Here is a 6,103-nt window from a genome sequence, read left to right on the forward strand (position 1 = left end):
ACTACAAAGGCACAGTAATCAAGACTATTTAGTGCTGGCACAAGAACTGACCCATAGACCAATGGAACAGATTACAGAGTCCAGATATTAACTGAAGTATATATGGTCAATTAATATACAATAAAGGAGCCATGGATATACAATGGGGAAATGAGAGCCTCTTCAACAACTGGTGTTGGCAAAACTGGACAGCTACATGTGAGGGAATGAAACTGGATTACTGTTTAACTCTATACACAAAAGTAAACTAAAAAATGGATCAAAGACCTGAATGTAAATCATGAAACCATAAAACTTTTAGAAGAAAATACAGACAAAACTGTGTTGAATATAAACATGAGCAACTTCTTCATGAACATATCTCCACAGGCAAGGGAAACAAAAGCATAAATGAACAAGTGGGACTATATCAAACTAAAAAGCTTCTGTTCAGCAAAGGACACCATCAACAGAACAAGAAGGCATCCTATAATATGGGAGAATATATTCATAAATGACATATCCAACAAGGGGTTGACATCCAAAATATACAAAGAGCTCTTGCACCTCAACAAAAAACAAACAACCCAATTAAAAAATGGGCAGAGGATCTGAACAGACACTTCTCCAAAGAAGAAATTCATATGGCCAACAGGCACATGAAAAGATACTCCACATCACTAAGCATCAGAGAAATGCAAATTAAAACAACAATGAGATGTCACCCACACCAGTTAGGATGGCCAAATCCAAAAGACAAACAACGACAAGTGTTGGTGAGGATGTGGAGAAAGGGGAATCCTACTACACTGCTGGTGGGAATGTAAATTAGTTCAACCTTTGTGGAAAGCAGTATGGAGTTTCCTCAAAAAGCTCAAAATTGAAATACCATTTGACCCAGGAATTCCACTCCAAGGAATTTACCCTAACAATGCAGCAGCCCAGTTTGGGAAGGACATATGCACCCCTATGTTTATCACAGTACTATTTACAATAGCCAAGAAATGGAAGCAACCTAAGTGTCCATCAGTACATGAATGGATAAAGAAGTGGTACATATACCCAATGGAATATTATTCATCCATAAGAAGAAAACCAATCATACCATTTGCAACAACCTGGATGGAGCTAGAACTTATGCTCAGTGAAATAAGCCAGGTGGAGAAAGACAAGTACCAAATGATTTCACTCATCTGTGGAGTATAAGAACAAAGCAAACACTGAAGGAACAAAACAGCAGCAGACTCACAGAACCCAAGAATGGACTAACAGTTACCAAAGGGAAAGGAACTGGGGAGGATGGGTGGAAAGGGAGGGATAAGGTCAAAAAGGGGCATTATGATTAGCACACATAATGTGGTGGGGGGGCCATGTGGAAGGCAGTATAGCAACCACAATGTTATTCATGTAAGTATATATTAATAATACCAAAAAAAAATTGCCCTGTCCATACTTTGCACCTGGACATCCTCTAAGTACTTTTTGTTTTTGTTTTTTAATATTATAAGGGGTAGTGTTTACTCTTCTTTCTTCATATTTTCTTTTTTTTCTTTTTACCTCTTTTACTTTTTTCTTATCTGTTCTTTCCTTATGGTTTAATAAACAAAAGCAGTCAACACTAATTTTATATTAATTTAAATTAGGAAGTAACAAAAACTGTTAACTTGTTTGCGTCTTCACTGCAGGCCACCAGGGAAGAAAGGAGATGGATGGTTTTGTGCCACTGGCCTCTGCTGTCACCAATGCACAAGCAGGCGTTCCATCATTTTCTCTCATTCTGTCTTATTGAATCTCTCTGGGATTCACTCCAGCTCTGTGGAATGATTTGTGTCAGACAAACCTCAGCTCTGATACTGGCCTGCAAGTTTCTTACCTCTCTCAGCATGATTTCCTATCTGTAAAATCAGAACAAAAAACCTTCCTTGCCAGGGTATGTGGGTAGTAGAGATAATGTGTGTAACAAAGAATCTGGCATGAGTGGTGAAACATAATCAAGCCACCAAAGCAAGAATTTTCTTTCTTCCCCACATTAAAGCATAAGATGTAATGATTTTTCCATGATTTCACATAGAACTAACTTGTACAATTTGTTTCCTAAACAAACATGCTTCCTATTGGAACTTGTACATACTTTTTACATTTTTGATCAAGTGCCCTGTTGCAAGACATTGTAAGTATGATTTAAGTTGGTACTCTATTTTTTATCTATATATAACATTTCTAAAAGCTAAAACGTTGATAAAGATAAGAGATTTTATTTTATCTGAATTTAACTTTTGAGACCAAAAGGCTTCACTATTGTCTTTTCCCATAATGATGGCAGTTCAGGCAAAATAACATTGTATGGGGAACTATACTATTTCGCTGCTCTGTGTTGACTTCAGAGTCCTCCAGAATAATATATAGTTGTTAATATCCAATATACTTATTAGTGTGCAGGGCAATAGGCACTCTTAAACATTCTGACGGAAGTATAAATCGAAGCACTCTTTCTGAGAGCTACTTGGTTTAAGAGATTTCTTTAAAAGTTCATGCCCTTGATTTCAGTAATTCCACTTATAGGAATCTATTCAAAGAAAATAATGTATAGTCAAAGATGTTTGAACTAGAATATTCATCAGAGCATCACTTTAAAGTAGAGAATTATAGGGCAGAAGAATAGAGAATTATAGACTTCCCAAATACTCAACAATAGAGGAATAATTAAATAGATAAATATATGTCGGTAAAAAAATTATTTTGGAAGAAGTGGTTTAATTGTACTTGAACATTTTGGAATATAATTTTAAGTTTAAGAAGCACAACAATATATAATATGCCTCCGATAGGTACAATGGAACAATATAAAATAATTTATCATATATATGCTATAATCTCAATTTTGTAAAGAAAAATCTGTACATATAATGGACAGAAAAATTAATGACAAAAAAACACAGGAAAGTGTTAATAGTACTTATACTGGGCTGTAGGAATTTTATTTTATCCTTTGTAATTTGCCATATTTTGTTAATTCTGTGTGGTCAAAAAATTTGTTTTGATAGTCAGGAAAAGCTTATTAAACAAAACAAAAAATAAATTTAAGGGATTTGATTTAACCCTTTACTATAGAATTTAAAGCATCGAACAGCAGGTTGGAGCACCCCACAAGCTTTGTGCAAGTCCTGCTCTCACCGGAATTGCTTCCCATCACATCTTCCTATGAGGAGGTAACTGGTTGCTGATTTTATCAACTCGGAGTAGGATAAGAAAAGGCAAAAGTGCTCGAGGAGTGAGTGCTAGCCTCTTCCAGGCTTGATGCCCCAGAGGCAGGTATTTCTTACCTCATACCCCCAGTTGAATGATCTGTGTTCATGTCTTCTGCTATAGACTGAATATTGGTGTCTCCCCAGAATTCATATGGTGAAAACTAACCTCCAATGTGTTGGTATTAGGACATGGAGCCTTTGGGAGGTGACTTGGTCATGAGGGTGGAGCCCCCATGAATAGAATTAATGCCCTTAAAAGAGAGACTGCACATAGCTTGGGGCAAATGATGACCATAGCTCACAGCAACTCCTGGGTTTCCTACATTTGTAATCCAGGCACTGGGAGCCTGACTTCACTCTCTTGTTCCTCCACCCAGGGGCCCATTGGCTTAACGCAGACCAAGTACCCACCTCTGGTCCCATCACCTACAGCCAGGCCGTGGCATCGTGGAGGCACGGGAGTCATTTTAGTCAGCCCCCAGTGTCCTAATGTGGATGAAGTCGGCAAGACAATTTCTGAAATAAGGGGACAAGGAGAAAAGAATACCATAGGTATCCACTGCATTGGGATAATATTGTTACAGAAAATGTTTGAGATTTTCCCATAATGTTTACCAGATTTGAGTCAAGATAGATAATGTACCATAACAAATTTGTGTATTTCAGCTTCTTAAAGAGACTCCATATCTTGAATATTCAAAGTGGCTGTTAACTTCTTGGATATTTTCATGGCAAATCCCACCGTTAGAGAAGGATATACAGTTGGCTTGGTAAATTGGGTTTTTTGTTGTTGTTGCTGTTGTTCTTTTCTTCTATATTTAGATTATGAGAAAACTGCAGGTACTTCAGGAGTTGTATGATTTGGTAGCTAATGTTTCTGTATCTTTCTGCTGATAATGAACTTTCAATATCTAAAGTTTTGGTAAATGTGAATTAAAATTTACTATTATTTATGAATACATGTGCTTGATGCCTAAGTCCACTTGGCAAGTAGTGCTAAGCATAACCACAAACAGAAACAAAAGCAGCCAATCTGCCTCTCCTCAGCTAGGAAGTTTATATATAATAAAAGCTAAAAAAAATACTTTATTTCATCTTGCTCAATAGTGAAGATGTATATTCTTCCACAGAGAGTGCCAGACTTGGAGTTATGTTTTAATGATCTATCTGTCACACTAGATGGGTCACAATTACTCTGGCTTCATTTTCCCATTGTAAAATAAATTCATTAGAAGAGATGTCTAAGGGGCCTCCCAATTTCAGAAATCTCATTTTGCTCATTGTGAGCCTCAAAGCAGGTAGGTAAACAGATACTTATAGGACTAACACTTAGTATAAGGAGAACAAAAATAGTAAAGAATCTTGAACACCCCAAAATGTAATCAACTGTTAGCAAAGCGAGACTTAGTTTATTCAAAATCACTGCAGTCAGGGTGCTTTAGCAGAATCAAGGGGGAAGAGTCAGAGAAGGATTATATAGTATCTGGGTCTGGGCTGACAGGCTTTCTGACAGGTGTTTCAAGTGAGCAACAGATTGGGATGGGGTCAGTTTGTGAAATAATGGTTTCAGGTTGGTGAACACAGTGAGCTGAGAAAGCTGGAGTGAGTCTTGACAAATAAGCCATGGTTTGATGAGGGGACCATTTCAGAGCAGCTGATTTGCAGGGAGTTCCTGAAGTCAACAGTGAAGTTATTTATTGGCTGATGGTTTTATCTTCTCTGGGTAGTTTCCTGAAAAAAATAACTAAATCTTGTTGACATAGATGGGGTCAGCTCCTCAGCCTTAGAGCTCTAAGGTGCTGAGGCAGGTGGCCGTAATTCCCATGAACTTTAAGTTGATTTGGAACAAAATAGCCTGAGCAGAGAAATGGTTTATGAAAGCTCTCCTCACCTCTCTTGAGTTCCAGACTACTGTATTCAACTTCATCCTTGACATTTCCTCTTAGACTAACATATATTCCTCAAATTTCAAACAGAACCAAAGATAAGTGCCAAAGAGAACTCTTCTCACTATTCTCCATTTCCATGAATGGCATCCCCATCCACCCAGTTATTTAAATTAAAAACCAAGAAGCTTTTATTTTCCCAAGACCCCCAAATTCCATACCAGTCTTGTTGGTTGGATCTCCAAAATATACACCAAATTCAACCTCTTAACATCCTCAATGTTAGAGCTCAAGGTCAACCCGTCATTATCTCTTGCCCAGGTGCAGAGGCAGCACATAATATGTCACCCTGGTCTTTTCCTTCTGGAAGATGCATGTTTATTCCCCTGTCAGGGATCTTGAACTTGTCTCCCCTGTTTACACCACTGTTTCTCCAGATCTTCCCATGGGTCCTTCTCACTGCTGAGTTCTCATCGAGAACTTTTATTTCCTCAAAGAGTGCTGTTCTGAATCACCCTAACTAAAGTGGGCCTATCTCCCTTTTCACTCTATAAATCCGGGAAGGGGAAATCCTAGGGCAAAATACCTACCTGAAAGTGAAGTCAGTCAAATAGAGAAATAAAATTTAAAACCCATTTATTGTTTACAAACAGTTGTGTGGTCTCTCTCTCTCTCTCTCTCTCTCTCTCTCTCTCTATCTCTATCTCTCTCCTGTTGCAGCAGAAGACAGCGACCATTCTCCCCAACCTCTCTGCTCCAGATAAACCCTCCCTCGCCCAGGTAACTATCCACTGATGTGGAGGTGAACTACTTCTCTCCACACCTTGGAAATGCCTGTTGATATGGAGATGCACTAAAGTCAGGCAAGAAATTCTGGAAAGATTGCAATTTTACCCACAGGCCACCTCTCCAGAAATCTCACCTTACAATCTACTTGTTCTCCATCTTCAACAATGGTCGCTGGGCAAGAAAACTGCAGAATTATAACCA

The 6,103-nt window shown here is 38.2% G+C and overlaps 1 long non-coding RNA gene across 2 annotated transcripts in view; it reads left to right on the plus strand.

Moving 5' to 3' along the window:
* LOC140843716 (uncharacterized) overlaps positions 1-4,264 on the plus strand; it is a 38,402-nt gene extending 34,138 nt beyond the window's left edge. The window contains exons 1-3 of one of the 2 annotated variants that reach the window (XR_012121714.1): positions 2,614-3,188; positions 3,605-3,779; positions 3,894-4,264. This is a non-coding gene — a long non-coding RNA (uncharacterized lncRNA). Of the gene's footprint in view, positions 1-2,613; positions 3,189-3,604; positions 3,780-3,893 lie in introns of those variants that run through there. The other variant, XR_012121713.1, reaches the window with a different exon arrangement.
* Positions 4,265-6,103: the final 1,839 nt, after the last annotated feature.

This window comes from Manis javanica, chromosome 10 (assembly GCF_040802235.1).
Source record: "Manis javanica isolate MJ-LG chromosome 10, MJ_LKY, whole genome shotgun sequence".
In the NCBI taxonomy this organism is placed as follows: Eukaryota; Metazoa; Chordata; class Mammalia; order Pholidota; family Manidae; genus Manis; species Manis javanica.